This window comes from Sarcophilus harrisii, chromosome 5, assembly GCF_902635505.1.
Source record: "Sarcophilus harrisii chromosome 5, mSarHar1.11, whole genome shotgun sequence".
In the NCBI taxonomy this organism is placed as follows: domain Eukaryota; kingdom Metazoa; phylum Chordata; class Mammalia; order Dasyuromorphia; family Dasyuridae; genus Sarcophilus; species Sarcophilus harrisii.
In genome coordinates this window covers 247,144,508-247,163,547 of record NC_045430.1, presented here as the reverse complement: position 1 = coordinate 247,163,547, position 19,040 = coordinate 247,144,508, and the positions used below count along the sequence as shown (strand labels likewise).

Sequence of the window (19,040 nt, the reverse complement as noted above, 5' to 3'; positions counted from 1 at the left end):
TATTCATTCAAAATTTAACCAATCTTCCCACCAAATTATTTTATAATGGGTGAATCCTTTCTTAAAAGTTTTATAAATACATTTTGTTTTCATATTACATTTGTAGAGAATCTCTAGACAGTGAGAGATCTCTTATAACAGAATAAAACAATCTAGCAAATCTAACATGGTCTCACAAAGTGCCATTCCCCAATTGATCAGCATCTACTCATTTCCAATTCTTTGTTAACAGAAAGACCTGTTACAAACATTTTTGCACATGAGGGTTCTTTTCCCTCCTTTATGATTTCCTTGGGATATAGACCCAGTAATGACGCTGCTGAGTCAAAGGGTATGCACAGTATGCCCTTTGGGCATATTGGAAAATCATAATTAATGTACAAGATACAATAAAGCCATTCCCACTTTTTGGGGAAGGAGATTATGAATATGTTTCCATTTTAAAAGCCATAAGATTTTCCTGGTTGGAAAATTTCCTATTTTCTTATTTGCCATTGTCCTTTTCCTGGAAGAAAGGCTCACTCAGTGAGCCAAAGTTTTTTGGAAGAGGTCACTTGGTAGCATTTGCAGAGTAAGGAAAACATAATGGAAAGAGAACTAGATAGCCCAGTTTCCAAAGAAGGCTGATTATTACTTGCCTTGGAGAAAGGTCAAATGATCAAATTTAAAGTTGATTCCTGGAGACAAATGTTTGAGTCCCTGTTGGGAATTCCAGCTGCTGTGCCTTAGCACTTTCTTATATGCCTGTTAGTACTCAGGGCTCCATGAGAAGGAGGCTGCTCTTGAGTCCTATTTTAAGATTAATACAGTAGGCAATGGGCAATGGAGAGGTCTATGTCGAGCACGAACAGACCAAAACACATTCTAAAGAAGGAACCATAAAGAGAAGAGGCATAAAGGTGATGTACTCCTTGTGGAACTGCTCCTGACTTAACATCAATGCCCCTGAGGCATGGCTACTCCATGCTACTTGTAATTCTGCACTCCTATAGCTATAGCAAGAGAGCTATAATTAATATGTAGGATCATATTATTATGTGAGTACAATTATAATTAATAACAATAGTTAACATTTATATGGCTCTTACTAAAAATCAGGCATTATACTTAGTTCTTTACAATTATTATCTAATTTGACCCTCAAAACAACTCTGGGGCTATTATTATCCCCATTATATGGAAGAGGAAACTGAAGCAAACTAGTACAGTGACTTGTTCAGTATCACACCTAAGTATCTGAAGCTGAATTTGAACTCAGATTGGCACTCTGTGCATTCTGTCACCTTACTGTAGTCTTGATAGTCAGAAGAAATGGTTTGCAACAAAGGTTTTTTTGCTAAGATGGTATAGTAGGATCAGTTATGACAAATATATCCCCTATCAACCTGGGATACATTCTCTCACAAATATGAATATCAGTAGGAAGAGTGGTACATTAGTAGACAAGCACAAACATGGATAATTCATATCTCTAGCATTTCAAGACCCCAGATGTTTTTTCCCCTTCTTCTAGTATCCTCATGTTGTTTCTCCTGGGCAAGCATCTCTTTTTTGGAAAGTTGTTGAGCTGGGCTTCTCTGCTTGGCTCCCTATCACCTGCCAGAACTAACTGTCAATTATTGTGCAACTGAAGTCCTTGGTCCTGCTCTTTACAGGGTCTATCTCCCAGTGCTGCAAGATGCCATTATAATCATTGGGGAGTGAGGAGAGAAAGTGCCCCTTTTTCCTTTCCCTCTTCCTCCAGGGATGTAGAGTTACTAACCATCAAAAGCTGAGTTTTCAGTGCTCGGAGTTCTTTCTTTCCTTAATTCACTTCTGAGAGATACAGAGACAGAGAGTCATATGTTTGTGTTTAGCTTTTTAAAGGAGTTTTTTTTAAAGGGCCTTTGACTAGCCAATGTCTAACTGCTCCCTAATGCCATCAAACTTGATTGAGCTTCTTCATACCTGAAAGAGTAACAAAATATAAACACTTTACAATATGTTTAAGACCTTAATGCTTCCATCGTCTCTTTTTCTTTCCCCCTAACTTTTATCTTCTTATCAAATGGGTTGGGAAGAAGTTAGTTGATCTAGTGTCCCATTCAACTTTCCATTACATTGAGGGAAGATGGGGAAAGATGGACTAGTAATGAAAATGAAGGATAATGATGGACAGCCCATATGCTTTATGACCTCCATGTAGTGCCAAGGGAGGACTAGAAGTTTGAAATGTTTTCCCCAAATGTGTATACTTTTCTGCCTGATATTGATCTATTAAATTCGTAATTTAGAGAGAGAAAAAATTATGTGGGCACATTTCTAGAAAAGAAACCATAGTGTAGACACTTGAGGTGTGTGCCTTATACTGTAACTGTCTGACATCCACTTGCTGTTACTGCACAGGCAGATCTTGCCTTGATACCACTGCTGCCTCATTATTTCACAGACATCCCATTTTTTTTTATTATAGCTTTTTATTTGCAAAACATATGCATGAGTAATTTTTCAACATTGATCCTTGAAAAAACTTCTGTTCCAACTTTTCCCTCCTTCCCTCCACCCCCTCCTCTGGATGGCAGGCAATCCCATACATGTTAAACATGTTAAAGTTTTTGTTAAATACTACATATATACAGTTTTCTTGTTGCACAAGAAAAATCAGATGTAGAAAGAAGTTAAAAATAACTTGGGAAGAAAAACAAAAATGCAAGCAAACAACAACTGAATGCAAATGCTATGTTGTGGTCCACACACATTTCCCAGTGTTCTTTCACTGGATCTCATTTAATTTAATGAATATTTACTAAGCACCTGCTGTTTGCAAGGCTTTGTCTCAGACACTGGGGATGCACTAATTAAGCTGTGTAGTTTTGGGTAAATCTTTCAGGGACCTTAATTTTACTCACCTGGAAAATGGAAATGATAATACTTCTACCACCTAACTTACAGGATTTTGTGAAGAAAGTTTTTGCAAACCTGATGTTTATACAAATGTGATCTGTTGTCAAAATTGCAAATATTATCTCATTTAATCCTCACAACAACCCTGAGATTTAGGTACTATTTTTATCCCCATTTTACGAATGAGGAAACCAAGGCATATCTAGATTAAATGTCTTACAGGTCACATATAAACTAAGTGTCCAAGGCTGAATTTAAACTCGGGTCTTGATTTCAGGTCTAGCTCTTTGTCTAGTGTGATGCAAGTTCTTGGATTCTGTGATTCTAAACTACACGGAGAATTCATTTGGAGAGTGACTTAAGAATATGGTTGCAAAGATACCATCATGATTTCTCCCCATCAGTTCAAATATATAGCAGTTGCTTAATAAATATTAGTTTAATTGAATTGATTGACTAAGATAGGGTTTAACATCATATCCACAGGTAATCTCTTGAGGGATGCATGGATGGATGGATAGATATCAAGGTGGCATAGGTAATTTGGATCTGAAATTTAAAAAAAAAAAGAAGCAAAGGAAACCGTATACATACCCACTAAATATTGTTCGTGCTTTAGAAAAGCAAAGAACAAAAAAAAAAAAAATAGAATCACTTTTCCAACCAGATCCAATTTATCAAACCTCTTAATTGGCAGGCTTTTCCTAAGACTTTTTTCCTAAAATGATCTCATCAGGCTGAAAATACCTACAGGCTTTTTTGGAGTTGTCCTCAGAATAGGGAACTTGCCTGCTGAGCCAGCAGAGTAGATCTCCTTTAACCTAACCTCTGTGGAACCTTGGACAAATCCCATCCATTCTGGCTCTCAATTTCTGGGTCTGTAAAATCAAGGAGTTTTATTGGATGCTCTCTAAGATCTTTTCCAACTCCCACCTTCCATGATGCTCTAACTTATTTTTCCCTATCTTTCAGCTCCTTCAGTTGGGACCCTGGAAAACTAAAAGGAAAGAGGGAACTAGAGAAATTATCGGAGGCCCTGACATTGGATCCTCCACTTACTACACTAACAAGCCATCCAGAAGCGTGAGTAGTTTTTGTCATTTGCTAGCAAAAACAAAGAGACCAGGGATCAATGTGTCTTGACTTATGAAAGTGGTAGGAGAAGTGGTGAAGAGGGTGGGACAGGGGAGGAATCCTCCCCCTTTTTTTTTTTAGAATTCTGGTCTAAGTGGTTTGTTTTATTTGAATTTGGGAGAGGAGTGAGGTGATTCATCAGTCCACTATGTTTCTGTATTGTGTATTCCTTAAACTAAGATTTAATTGCAAATGAACTGAACTTATTTTGGTGTTCTCTGGACCTTCTCCTTGAGGACAGAGCCTAACTTTTACCTTAGTGATGTGGGTTCAGAAGCAAAATGATGTATGTGGGTTCAGCACCAAAATGTGGATGATGATGATACCAGATGATGGCAGGTGCCAAAAGTTGGGGTTCACTCATGTGAAGAATTCACAATGGCCATTCTCTTAGGCAAAAAAGTAGATGTATTTAGGGGAATAGATTATAAAAAAAATGAAGGGGTACATAGACATCAGGGAATGGTAAATATGAAATAGACTGGGAGAGCATGTGAAAGAAAAGTTCTTCAGTGGAACTCACCATTTAACCATGAGAAAAGGAGTATCCCATGAAGTGAGGGCATGCCCTTAGCTGACAGGCTAAATCCTGAAAGGGACTTAGCACCCTAAAAGAGTTAGTTAGCTATGACAAGAAGTGGGATTGGGAAGCATGGTGGAGTTAGGAGAGACATCCTGTGGTATGGGGGAATGGTGAGGGGAAAGACACCATGAGACAAGAGTGTTATGGCGAACTGACCCAAAGGAAGGTAGCAGCCATGGGATGGCCCATAAGTAGATTTTGAAAGTAAAAAAAATTTAAGCTCAGGGACATGAAAGAGATTTCTGATAGGGCATGGCAAGGTGAGACTGCTGGAGATTTTTATAGAAGGTGGGTCTCAGGTGTTTGACATGACTTGGATTTCAGACTGGACAACCTCCCCATTGGGTGGGACGGTGAAACTAAACTGATCTCTATCAGTGCCTTCTCTCTATTCAACATACCATGTAGGACCTCATCATTAGCATAGTGCTTGCCACATAGTAGGTGCTTAATAAATATCGATTGATTGACCTATACTTTCCCATCTTTCCATGTTTATTTTGGCTAGAATGTCCTCCCATCCCTTTCTTTTGATTGTTGAATGCTTACTCCTAGAAAGTCCAGCTCAGATACCACCTCTTCCATGAAGCCTTCTTAGATTTTTCTGTTTTACAACTTTCCCTGTTCTCCTTTTCTTTTATATAATTCTCTCTAGTGTAGTTCAACTTGGTTTACATTCTCTCCTAATATGTGGATTATCTCTCTCATTCATGTAATCTCCATGAAGGCAGGGACCACCTATTCTCTCAGTTTTGTATTTTCCCTATGGGAAGGGAAAGGAGCAAGTTTTAATTAAGTGCCTGCTCCAGATACTGTTAATGCCTTATTAAAAAATATTTCATATTCCCCATTTTTCAGGAAACTGAGGCAGAAAGAAGTTAGGTGACTTGTTGCTCAGTCTCTGAGTCCAGATTTGATTTCCAGTGCAGTCACTAACTGGTCCTAGTACAGTGCCCAACAATCAGTCAGTGGGTAACTTGGATGAGTAATCCATTGAAAGAGACTAAGGAGCATTGGTCAGAGAGAAAAACAAGAGAGTGATATCCCCAAATCCTAGGGAGATAATATCAAGAAGAGGATGATGAGCAGGGTCAAAGGCTGCAGAATGGTCAAGAAGAATGAAGGTTGAGAAAAGACCATTGGGTTTGGCAAGTGAAAGATCATTATTAATTTTGAAGAGAATAGTTTTAATGAAATGATGAGGTTGGAAAAGACATTGTAAGAAGTTAAAAGGAAAGTGAGAAGGAAGGAAGGCCCCTATCATAGACTACTTTCTCCAGCAACATGGTGGACATATTAAATATACTTAGGGGATGGAATTCATTTTATTCTGCCAGTTAGGAGTGTTTGTGTTGAAACAGTTTTGGAACCAGGTCTTAAGCACCATAAACCACCCCTCAGTTAACTAGGCTATCTCTCTGACTGCCTGATCAGTTTTCAGATTTAGTCATATTCTGCATTTGGTCTTTTCCACCCTCTATATACATTAGAATGTAAATTCCTTGAGGTTATAGATAATTTTAGTTTTTTACTCTTTTTAGTCCTCTGTGTTTGCACCTGATAGGTTTCTAATAAATTCTTTCTTTAATTGTTGGATTGAGTTCTATGAATGCTTAAGGAATTTTTTTTAAAGGGGAGTATAAAATCAAAGAACCACAATGGCTCTTAAAATTCATATTGTTCATTTTATGAATGCAAGAAACTGAAGCCCAGATTTGTAAAATGATTTGTTGCAAAAACCAGGTCCCCTGACTTCAATGGGTGTTTTTTTTTTCTTATTTATGAAATTGTCCTGTGGGGAGTTATCTGAAACTTTAAAAAAAAAAAAAAAGGCTCAGAAAATTAGGCTCTTTCATGTGTGTGGGCATTTTAAAATTTTGTTTTGGCATTAATTTTTAAAACTGAGTTCTGACTGAGCAATTTCTGCACATGAGAACAGAGGGTTGCTGTTTATTTTAAAGTGACTGGTTTAAGTGTAGGTACCATTTCTAGTGAATTAGAATTTAGGCATGATTCCTTTGATTTGTGTCCTTACATGCTGGCGTTCTCCATGGGTCATCTGTTCAGTTTCCACTCTATTCAATTTCCATCGATGTGGGTATCCCCATTGTTGGCTGCGGATCGCAAGCCATCCGTCCCCCACGCTCTCATCCTGCACTGACACATACAGTTCCATAAAGAGGTTTCCTCTTCCCAGCTGAGACTCTTTCCCCCTCCCTGTTCCTACAGTGAAGTCAGAATGTGATGGCATCTGTTTGGTTTCCATGGCTGCAGACTCTGTTTTCAAAAACAAACAGCTGTGATATCATTGTAGCTTAGAGGTTCAGGAGTCCTGGTTTTGAATGACTGGTAGCAGAATCATGGTCTTATAAGAAAAGAGGAGTTTTTCTCAAGTTCATTCAGAGTTGCATTTGAAGTGTGATTTTTGTGCCATCCTTTGGTGTGATGTAGAGAGGCAGTATGGTGCATTGGACAGAACTCACCTTTGATTCAAGACTTACCTTTAACATGTTCTAATTGTGTGATTCTATTCGAATCACTTAACCTTTCAATATCCCAGGCAACTCTTTAAAAATATAAATCAAATCATTGTCATTCAGTCGTCTTCAGTCCTGTCTGATTCTTCATAACCCTCTTTGGGGTTTTCTTGGCAGAGATAATGGTCTTTAGGTCATTTTCTTAATAATATTTTATCTTTTTTTCCCAATTACATGTAAAGATAGTTTTTGGCATTGATCTTTATAAGATTTTTGAACTCCAAATTTTTTCTCTCTTCCCCCTCTCCAAGACAGCAAGCAATCCAATATAGGCTATATATGTTAAGCATTCCAGCTCATTTTCCCAATGAGGAAACTGAGATAAATGGGGTTGAACAAGTTGCCCGGGGTCACACATCGAATCTGAAGACAGATCTGAATTCAAGAAGAGTTCAAGTTTGAACTCCAAGCTCTATCCACCGTGCCAGCTCTGCCTTCTTCTTTACCTCCAAAAAAAAAAAAAAAAAGGACTTGAGATATTGGAGAAGGCACCAGATACTGAAGTGAGAGGACTTGGGTGTAAATCCTGGCTTTATCACTTGCTACCTATGTGTAATCTGGGGTAAATTCTTTTTGCTTGCATAGATCCTAGTTTCCTCACCTGCAAAATGAAAAGATGGGTCTACAAGACCTAAAAGATCCCTTATATCTCTACAGGTGTGATCCTATGTGAAAAGACTTCTAAATTAATTAAAGCTGGGTCAATACGTATTTAAGGGAGACTTCCTCTTCTTGTTAAAGCAGATGGTACGATTAAAATCCATTATCATTGTTAGCCTGCAGCTGCTTACTAAAATAGCGATCTAACAGAAGATAGACCAACCGCCACTAAACCTGCCTCCTCCCACCATTGTTCATGCCCAGAGACCTTGAATTCCTTTTTATAAAAGCTTTATAAATGCCTTTTGTTTTGACATTGCAGTCATTTCCTGGTATACCCCGGCCCCTCTGAGCCTTGCTTTGTAACAAAGGAAGACCAAATAGTAAAATATTTTTTTTTCCAAATAGTAAAATTAACAACCCTACTTAGTTCCCTAACTCTCCTAGTAACAAAGGGTGGTGAGTTTCCTCATTTTTATTGGGGAAGTGGGGGAGGAATTGGTTGTTATAATTCAACAACTTTTCATTTTGTTGTTCTTTTTATTTACATTTACTTTTTTTTTTTTTTGGTGGATTGCGTTTTCTTTAGATACTTGCTAGCTGTGTGACTTTAAAAGTTCACAACTTTTGCTTCTCAATTTTCTCAGCTGTACAATGGGTATAATAATAGCACCTGCTTCTTAGAGTTGTGAGGATCAGATAAGGTAATATTTGTTTAAAAAAAAGTGCTTAGCCTAATGCATGGCACATGGTGGGTACTTAATTCATAACGAACAGATTTGTGTTGGATTCTACACATCCCACACAGGTGGATTTTCTATCATTTAGGCCTGTGCTGCCTCTTCGTATCAGTCATTAAGCAGTTAGTAAAACAGTCCTTTCCACAGGACTGGAAATGGAAATTGAAACCCATCACATCTTGTGGAAGGCAGTCTTGGGTAGCTTTTTGCTTCCCCTGAGTTATGATAGGTCTTCTTTAGCAGTCCCTGACCTGTCTGGGTTACATCTAATCCCTTTGTTGAGTTACCATCTTTTAGGGAAAGGAAATGTATGATAGAATAATGAGTCAACAAGAAGTTAAGCACATCATTGTGCAGGCAGTGTACCAAGAGCTGGGGATGTGCTGGGGAAGAGGCAAGATATAAGGTTGGGCAGATATAGCCCCTGCCCCTCGAGAAGTCCATAATCTAATCGGGGAGATAATAAACAACTACTTACTATGTACACACACATATGTATATTCTGTATAGAGAGGGAGTAAATGGGTGTGATCTTAGAAGCAAGTCATTTCTCTATATCTATAATCTATGTATAATATTTATCTCTATAGATATATACTATCTATATACATATATACCATATATATCTATATACATATATACCATATATATATGGTATATATGTATATATATATGTTGATATAAATAGTGTAAATGGAGGTGATCTCAGAGATCAGCTCTCTTATATAATCTGTATCTATAAATGCATAACTATATATAGACACAAATAGTGTGTGTATATATGTAAGTATATATAAGTATATCTGTATATATACATATATTCATGTATTTTATATATTATATTATATGTTTTACATATATTGATAGTTATATATAAAGACATAGTATAAATGAGAGGTGGTCTTAGAGGGAAGGAGCTAATGGTGGGAATCTGGAAAAGCCTTTTATAGATGGTAGAAGTGAACCCAGTCTTGAAGGATGCTGGGAAACCAAGACAATAAAGGGGAGCCCCTGCTCACTTTGTTGTAGGCTAGCATAGTATGGATCTGAACTTAGAAGTGTTGAGTTCAGATCCAGACTCTGGCGTTAGGTGAACTTGGACAAATTACTTAAGTTTCCTCATTTATAAAATAAAGGTGAGCTCTTTCTAGCTCTAGAGAGATAGATAAGGTATTTGCTAAATGTTTAGTGTGGGATACAAAAGGGTAGCTAGGTGGGCCTGTGATTAGAACACAGACTGAAACTGAGGAAGACCTGAGGTCAAATGTGGCCTCCGATACTAGCTGAGTGAACCTAAGCAAATCACTTAACCTGTTTGCCTCAGTTTCCTCATCTGTCAAATTAGCTGGAGAAGGAAATGACCAACCACTCCATTATCTTTGCTAAGAAAACCCCAAATGATATCACAAAGAGTTGGACATGACTGCAGTTATTGACTAAATAACGAGATGCAATACAAGCAAATGAGAGTCCCTAATTTCTAGGAGATGATGCTTTAATGAGGAAAGACAATGCAGAGAAGTGAGCTGGAAGTGGTGGGAGTGGGGGTGGTGAGGAGGTCGATGTAAACCTGAGCAGTAAGAGAGGTGACTCTAGTCTCAAGAAATGGTGGTTCAGGGTAGGACCTCAAGGTCAGAAGGCTGTTCCAGGGGATGTTGGAGCCTGGAGAATGAGTGGATTCTTTTATCTATGATCCTAGGGAGGATTATTATTGAGCTTTAGGTGTATATACTAATATGGTCTTTAACGATGTGTCTGGTCCTTTGTGTATGTTTACATTCGTTACCATGGCCTAAGAACTCATAGTGAAGTGGTCAGCTGATGGGTGATGAGGCTGTGGCCAGCTAGATTAGCCTTAGCAAGGCAGACACTGGCTGTTGTCAGGACTGTCATCAGAGTCTTTCCAGTTTAATAGAAACTGCCAGAGATTTTCCCAGGATTGTCCTCTAGAACCCGGGGTCCTTTCTGTGCCTCTAATAAGGCTCTACAATGAAGATTACAGGCATTTGACATAACCTCCTTAATAGCTTTGTATGCTTCAAATAGAAAGGAATACTCCTCTTCCCAAAATGATTCAAACAGAATTAACCTCCTTTGGCTCTCCTTTTTCTTATCATAAAAGGAAGGGGTTGGACTCTTCCTATCAACTTTTCCTTCTATAGCACACGATGTCTTCTCCATCTAGAGGCAGTGGGTGGGTATGCCAGGCCAGCAGTCAGGAAGGACCGAGTTCAAATGCACCCTCCCACACTTGCTGTTTGACCTTGGGCAAACCACTTAATCTCATTTTGCCTCAGTTTCCTTAACTGCAAAATGGAGATTATAATAGCACTTAATTCCCAGAGTCATTGCCACAATTAAATTAGATGATAGTTATACAAAGTATTACAAACCTCAAATAGGTATGTAGCTTTTTCTACATTTCTAGCTTTTTGTTATTATTGAAGCTTTCCCGTGGATGTTAGTATTGTTTAGTGGTTTTTTCAGTCGTGTCTGACTCCATTTGTGACCCCATTTGGGGTTTTCTTCGCAGAGATACTGGAGTGGTTGGCCACTTCCTTCTCCAGTTCATTTTACAGATGAAGAAACTGAAGCAAAGAGGGTTAAGGGACTTGCCCAAGGTGACACAGCTAGTAAGTGTCTGAGGCCACATTTGAACTCAGTCTTCTTGACTCCAAGTTTAATGTTCTATCCACTGTACCACATAGCTACCTTTCCATGAATCAATATTTGCAATCTTTCTTTCCTTTAAAATGTACTTTTTCTTTCCTTTTCTTTTCTTTTCTTTTCTTTTCTTTTTTTTTTAACTTTATTATAAACTCGGTACTCACCAACAAATATAACTTTTTAAATACATGAATGCGGTAAGAGCTAAAATTGTCCATATAACCCTGGACAAAGCAGAGTGGGTTAAACAAAGAATAGCAGGTAACAAAAGCCATTTCCCTTTCCAACATAGTAACAAGATTTTGGAGTAACAAGATTTTGACTCTTGATTTCCTTGTACTTATTTATAGTCAGGATATATATAATTCTGGCTTTCTTGTTCTTAATTTTGTCATCTCCTTTGGCTCTTTCTGGGTTCTCCATATGTTTCATATTTCCCATCTTTTATGATGTCATTATATTCCATTGCATTAGTGTGCCATAACTCATTCAGCTAGTGGCTAGTTGTTGGGATACCATTTTTCCAGTTTTCTACAGTTACAGATAAATGAACTATGAACATTTTTTTGCAACTCTATTCTTTTTTTCTTTTATCTTATCTCTAGGCTACAATCCAAGTACAGTTTTTCTCTTGCTATTGTTCTTTGAGCCAGAAGTTGTAGAGCAGGTTCTTGATGGGCATCTAGAGGAAATCTCTCACTCTGAGGTTCTTACCTCATACCAGGAAATCCTAGTTTTAGTTCCAGGTTGAAAATCATCCCAGCAAAGCAGTTACTTACTCAAAAGATACAATCTTTCTTTTGGTGCCATTTTCTTGATTTTTTTTTTCAATTGATTCATAAGATCTTAGATTTAGAATTGAAAAAATCTTCAGAGGTGATCGTTATCATCTCTTCTTTCCCCCTTTAAAAATAAACTGATGCCCAGAGAGGTTGTAACATTTTTAAAATCACACATAATATTAAGTGTTAGAACAGAGATTCCATCACACTTTTTTTGATCATTCTTTCGGAAGTACCATATTGGACTTTTCAACACTTCTTCCCATGCTGAGAGCAGCAACATCCAGTGAAGTTGGGTGACTTCTATAGAGAAATAGAGAGAAGAAAGCATTAGTTGGTGTTTGCCTAAATAATATTTTAATAGCCAGTCCTGGCCCATCCCAGCTATTTTCCTTAAATTCTGGAACAGTAAGCAAAACTATTAGATGTGAAAGTTCCCTACTTTAAATTAGATTTATGATATAGTAGCTGGATTGCTGGTGATTATATTGTGACTTTCACAGGCTATTTAATTGCTGTCTTTGAGCCTATTTCTTAAAAAAAAAAAAAAAAAAAAAAAAAGAATTAGACCACAGTTTCTCTGTTTTAATTTTAAAAGTTTGTAATACTGTCTTCTAGTAAAATTCCTCTGAGAATGCATTGTGGCAGTGGTGGAGATGACCTTGGGTTTTCCAAGACAAAAACATGAGCACTGACAGGTCTTTCCTTAATTGGGGCTGGATGGGCAATTTAATCCCTGAAATAGACTACAGGCAGATCTTTTGTCTGAGACCTGACCTAGCTATATCCCTGACCTTAATTTACCTGGAACATCCTTCTTCATCCCTTTTACCTTGAAGAATCTTTAGCTTCCTTCAAGGCTCAGGCCTGGTATTCTTTCCTATATGAAAAGCCCTTCTTCGCCCTCTTTGAGTTACATTGTATTGACTTATTTTCATTTTATTTTGTATTTAATTTTTTCCTCAATTACATATTAAAAACAATTTTTAACATTCATTTTAAAAGATTCTGAACTCCAAATTCTCTCCCTTCCTCTCTTCTCCCATCTCTCTACACTGAGAAGGCAAGCGATTTGCTCTGATGTAGGTTATGCACGTGTTTTGCATTTCCATAATAGTACTGACTTATTTTCATACATGTTTGTATACTTCTCAGTAGAATGCAGCCTCTTTGAAGAAAAGGGCTGTTGCATTTTTATTTTAGTATTCCCAGCACCTAGCCTAGTAGCTGGATTTTATGAAATTAAAACACTTTATTATATATTCATTGAATTGAATCACTGGAAGGCTGGCTGCCAACTAATTTTTTCTTTTTTTTTTCTTCCATAACTTAATAGACTAATGCATAGAGAGCAGTTGGGTTGATTGAGTGCAATCCAAGATCTTGGAAGTAGATTCTCTTTATTGCTAATACCTGTGATTTATTTGCAATCTACATCCATCATATTCCTTTACGATCTAACTTATAAGGCATTTTCTTATGACTCATGAATTGGTAACCAAACCCATTCAAGCAGCAGTTTTGTTAACATAGTATGGTTTTTAATATGGGGCTGAATTTGGGGTCAAAGAAACTATGTTTGAATGTTAGATATATGATCTAGGAAAGGCATTTTAACTGTTTAATTTCCTTATCTAGGAAAATGAGGGTGCAGAGTTGATCTTACATCTCCTGTGTCAGCTTTAAATTGGCAGACTTAAATATGACTATGGGCCACAGTTACTCATAATTGCTTTTTTTTTTTCTTTCCTGAGGAAATTGGGGTTAAGTGACTTGTCCAGGGTCACACAGCTAGGAAGTCTTAAGTGTCTGAGGTCCGATTTTGAACTCAGGTCCTTCTGATTTCAGGGCCAGTGTTTTATCAACTGTGCCATCTAGCTACCCTCATGCTTGTTTTTTAAAGGCTGAATTATCAAAGATTTTCACTGTGAATGAAAACTATTGCATGGGGTATAACTTAAACAATGAGTCGTTGGGCAGGTTGAGGATTCTAGAGTCCATACCATTTGTCACCCCATTTCTCTGCCTCCCCAAACACACCTGCTCAAATGATTAGAGTTTTTTAAAAAATCAACACAAACTTTGTGTGTTTGGGTGACACGGTTTCTTTAGTCACACTTATGTAACACTTTGCAGTGACCTTTCCCTGATTGATTTACTTATAAGTAATTCATGATAATGTTTGGGAAAAAAGGATGAAGACCTTCATTCTCTCTTATATAAAAACCCTGAAGGGAAATGAGAAACACAAACCAAAGCTGAATCCTTTTCTTAATTGCCAAATAGGATGGCCTTTTTTCAACCCCCCTCTTCAATCTCTACAGCCTTTGACACTGTCAATCTCTCCTGGATTTATTTCCTTTCTCGGTTTTTATGAAACTGTTCTTTCTTAGTTCCTCTCCTACCTGTTGGACCATTCCTTCTCAGTATCCTTTGCAGGGTCTTCATCTATCTGGGTCAAGTTTACTCTTCAAGGCCTGTGCTGAGCCCTCTTTTCTCTCTATAGTAAATGTTCATAACTTGGATCTGTAAACTTGGATCTGTTATAATTTTGATAACTTCTTGTTCAGTCATTTCAGTCACAGCCAATTCTTCATGACCCCATTTGGGATTTTCTTGGCAAAAATACTGGAGTGATTTGCCATTTCCTTCTTCAGCTCATTTTCCAGATGAGGAAACTGAGGTAAACAGGGAGAAGTGACTGGCCCAGGTCACAGAGCTAGTAAGTGTCATACTTGAATTCAGGAAGATGAGTTCTTGATTTTAGGCTCTGCATTCTGCCCATTACCCCATTTTGACAACTTTTTCAAAATAATTGACTCCCTTTGTAATCCTTTGTCATGTACTTAAAAACATTATTTTGAGATGAGATCCCTAATCTTCACTAGACTTATGAAGAAAAGGCTAAGAAGTCTGGCTTTGTACTTTTGGTGCTCTCATCAGCTCCCATTGATTCAAGTACCATCTCTATGAAGATGATTCTCAGATCTATATATCCAGTTCTAATCACTCTCCCCTAGTGCATCTCATAGATATCTCAAACTCAACATGTCTAAAACAGAACTTATTATCATTTTGCACCAAACTTGCCTTTTCCCAGCTTTCATTTTTCCTCTTACTATGAAAGGTAGTTTCTCAAGCTCTAACTTAGGTATCACAGTTGACTCTGTACTAGTGCTCACCCCATATATCCAAACTTGGGCAGGTCTTGTCATTTTCCCCCAGATAACTTCTCTCATCTACATCATAGATGAAGTAGAAAGCCAAGTCTTCATATATGAAGATTTTTAGAATCTTGTTGATAACCTTTTTCTTCATTCTTATTGCCTCATGGCTGGATTATAGCAATCACCTTCTTTTCTTCTTGCCTTATGCCTCCCTATTTCAATGCACAATCCACTTAGTTGCCTACAGAAAAACAATTCTTGTTTTTGTTTGTTCGTTTGGAGGAAATGGGGTTAAGTAACTTTCCCAGAATCACACAATTTGTAAGTATCTGAAGTTGGATTTGAATTTGGGTCCTCTTGACTTCAGAGCTGGTGCTTTATCTACTGCACTATCTAGCTGCCCCCAAAGTAATTTTTTTAAAATGAGGGGCTGACCCCATTATTCCCCTATTCAATGAACTCTCCAGGCTCCCTTTTGCCTGCAGGAGCAATTGTGAAATATTCAATTTGCATTTAAAATCCTTCACAACTGAGTCCCATCCTGTATTACCAGTCTTCTTGCATTTTCACAAACTCTGATTCCATTACGGTGGCCCATTTGCTGTTTCTGCTCCCAAAAGTGGGCCCAGAAGGATGGCCAGAGTTTAGAATGTCACAGCAAAGATCCACACTCCCTCTGCCTTTTATCCTCATCTTTTCTTGACCACCAGAGAAACCATCACCTCTGCTAGCAGTGCCGTAGTCCCTTTCTACCACCCTAAGGTCTCTGTCACCTGCCCCAGATTTATCTATTCTTCATTCTGGACTAGGCTTTTGCCCTTGTAAACCTAAGCAAAATCTCTGCACCCAATCAAAAGTCTTCACTGGGTGACCTCATGTGACAGGCTCGTGTGTGTGTGTGTGTGTGTGTGTGTGTGTGTGTGTGTGTGTATAGTTAGAAGAAAATGGATCTAAATAGGTAAGTCTACAAGTTATTCCTTAGTAGACACTGGAGAAAATGTGTCTAGGAAACTCTAGACAAAATATATCAAGTGAGTTTTCATGCACAAAAATGACTAATATGGAAATTTTACATAATTGCACATGAATAACTTAGATTGCTTAATGTCTCAGGGAGGGAAGAATAGAACATTAAACTCAAAACTTCAAAAAAAAAATCAAAGAAAGTTAAAAATTGTTTTTATGTGTAATTGGGGGAAAATAAAATACTATTTAAAAAGACATGAACAAATAGTTTTTAGAAGATGAGTTGAAAATCTTAAATATGCATACGAAAGATTTTTCTGAATGAATATGCATTTATTAAATACTTATGTATTGGAAGCACCAATAATAAGAAACTTACAGATAAGAATAACTCTGGTTTCACCCCACACACAGAAAATTGAAAAATATTTTTTTTTTTTAAAAGATGAAATAGGGTTGGAGAGTTTGCAGGAAGATAAAAAAAAAACTAATATTTTTTTGGTGGAACTGTGAATCAGCATTATTACTCTAGAAAGCAATTTTAGTGTCCTTAAAAAGTAACTATGAAGGGGGCACCTAGGTGGTGCAGTGGATAAAGCACCAGCCCTTAAGTCAAGAGTAATTGAGTTCAAATCTGAATCCTCGGACACTTATTAACACTTCCTAGCTGTGTGGCCCTGGGCAAGTCACTTAATCCCAATTGCCTCAGGGGAAAAAAAGTGACTATGAAGTCCATACTTTTTGATCTGATCCTTGCTCGATCTATTCTCCATGGAGGGTATTGACTGAAAGTAAGATTCTGTATATATCAAAATATTTGTAGCGACTTTTCTTTCTTTCTTTTTTTTCATGGCACCAAAGGACTGAAAACAAAATACTCAACAGAGGGAAAGAAATTGTGATGCTTGAACATAATGGACTATTGTATAAACATATATATGTATATTACTATAACAATGTACATGAGAAACTACATTCAAAGAAACATACTCTTATGAACATATACAATTAAATATAAATTTACATATATACATATGAACAATATATACAATTAAAATAAGCAGAACCAAGAAAAGAGTAAACACAATGGCTTCAGCAGCATGAAAGGAAAGCAATAGAAACAAAACAGAGTGGTATGTGATTCTAATGACCAAATTTGGCCTTAGAGAAGAGAAGAAAAAAAAAATGCATCTAATTCATTTCATTAGAGAGGCAGAAGACTATAGGTTTGAACTCCAGCATATGCTGTCAAATAAGGTTGCTGTCTGTATTGGTTGATTTTGCTGGAGTCTATTTTTAAAACTTTTGTAACCAGATAAGGCTCAATGGAATGTGGGAAAGAGAGAGAGAAATGTTTTTGAAAATAAATATGGTGTAAAAATCAAAGTCATCAATAGCAGTTGAAAAAAGACTAAGAAATGTATTAAAGCAGTTCCCCTAATGACCAAGGTTCTCTCAGGGACAAGCATTATAGGGGAAATTGAGTGGTCTTTTAAAATCGATTTAGGACTGTCTTTCTTGTTACTATCCTGCACTTACTTTCCAAGATAGAAAATACTTTGTTATTGGATCATAATGTGGCAGAGCTTAGTACTGCATGGGAATTCGCAGATGTCCTTTCATTTTATAGATAAACTGAGAATTCCAGAAAATTTAAATGACTTTCCTGAGGTCACACAGACACAGAATCAGAATTTGAATTCAGGGCTTCTGGTTCCTAATCTAGGACTCCTTTCCAGTGACACAGAAGTTTTACTTATGTATCTAGCTGTATTTGTGGTTTCCCAAATCATCTGTTCGTCCCTCAGAGTCTACTTTGAGCTCCTTATAGCAACATTTTACTTGAATTTACAATGAGATGTCGCTACTGGCTACATTTTAGGTGCAAGTTAGAGGAAGTCACACTGCAGCTTTCTTTTGCAGTTTTCTAGCCTTTTGCAGGGTTTGGGGGGTAGGGGGTAGGGGAGGGAATCTATTTATAGGCTATTATAAATTTGCTGCAAGGAACTGTAGTGAGCAGAGAACTCTTACGTAACAGAGGACTGACTTTTCTTCTGCAGGACTTGCCCTCTGTACAGCCACAATCACATGTTTTGAATAGTTTCCAATTCAATGAGATAATATAGGTAAAGCACTTTGCAAACCTTACAATGTCCTATATAGGTTATCTGTTGATGATGATGCCAAATGCTGTGGCTGGATTATTTTCAGAAATTTGATCATTTAATTAATTTAATTGATGAGAAATGAGATGAAATGGATGCTTCATTAAGAGTCCTCCATCTTATCCCCTTTTGTCTTGCACCTTTCATATGTACTTGTAAAACCTTGTGACAGAGACTTTCATGACATGAAGGATCATCAAGTTATTTTGGGCAATTCTTTGTCTTTCTGGCTCATACCTTCCACTTAGGAACTTTGAGAATGTGTATAGTATTCTCTTCCTAATCCTCCCTCCCCAATTTCAAGCATGGCTTCACAGTGTAGGAGGAGAAAGTGGGGAGAAGATAGGGGAAGGGGAGGAGGGGAAGAAGAGGGAGAAGGAGGAGGAGGGATTTTTTGAACTGAAAGATCAAATCCAACAGATTCAACAATATCTTCTAAAACTGGGTTAATTTCCAGCCTTATTTTGTATGTTCTTTTCCCTTTAGAGCCCCCTGCTGCTCTCAGCAGGTATTGCCAAAAACGGCTGTTCTTCATGGGACTGCCCCTTCTTTCAGTTTCCTTGTACTAGGGATGAGTGAGATGTAGAAGGGAGAAACCAGAATGGTCTCTCAACTGGTCCTTGATGTTACATCAGACAAGACAAAAAAACAAACCAAAAACCCAAACTCTCCTGCTGAGTCTCGTACTGCTGTGCTGTTGGAGGCAGCCTTTGCTACCCCAAAGGGGAAACGATAACTTCATGGATCTATTTATTTTTTTTTCCCATTTGGAATTTCAGCTTCCTGAATATAGGATCTGTTGTCTTTCTCTCTGTC

The 19,040-nt window shown here is 37.5% G+C and overlaps 1 protein-coding gene across 1 annotated transcript in view; it reads left to right on the top strand.

Annotated features, from left to right (window-relative positions):
• The window catches only part of LOC111721175, a 105,154-nt gene that overhangs the window by 76,017 nt on the left and 10,097 nt on the right, over nt 1–19,040 (top strand). The window contains exon 3 of the mRNA XM_031940245.1: nt 3,856–3,966. The gene's annotated coding sequence lies outside the window, so the exon portion shown is untranslated. The remainder of the gene's footprint in view (nt 1–3,855; nt 3,967–19,040) is intronic.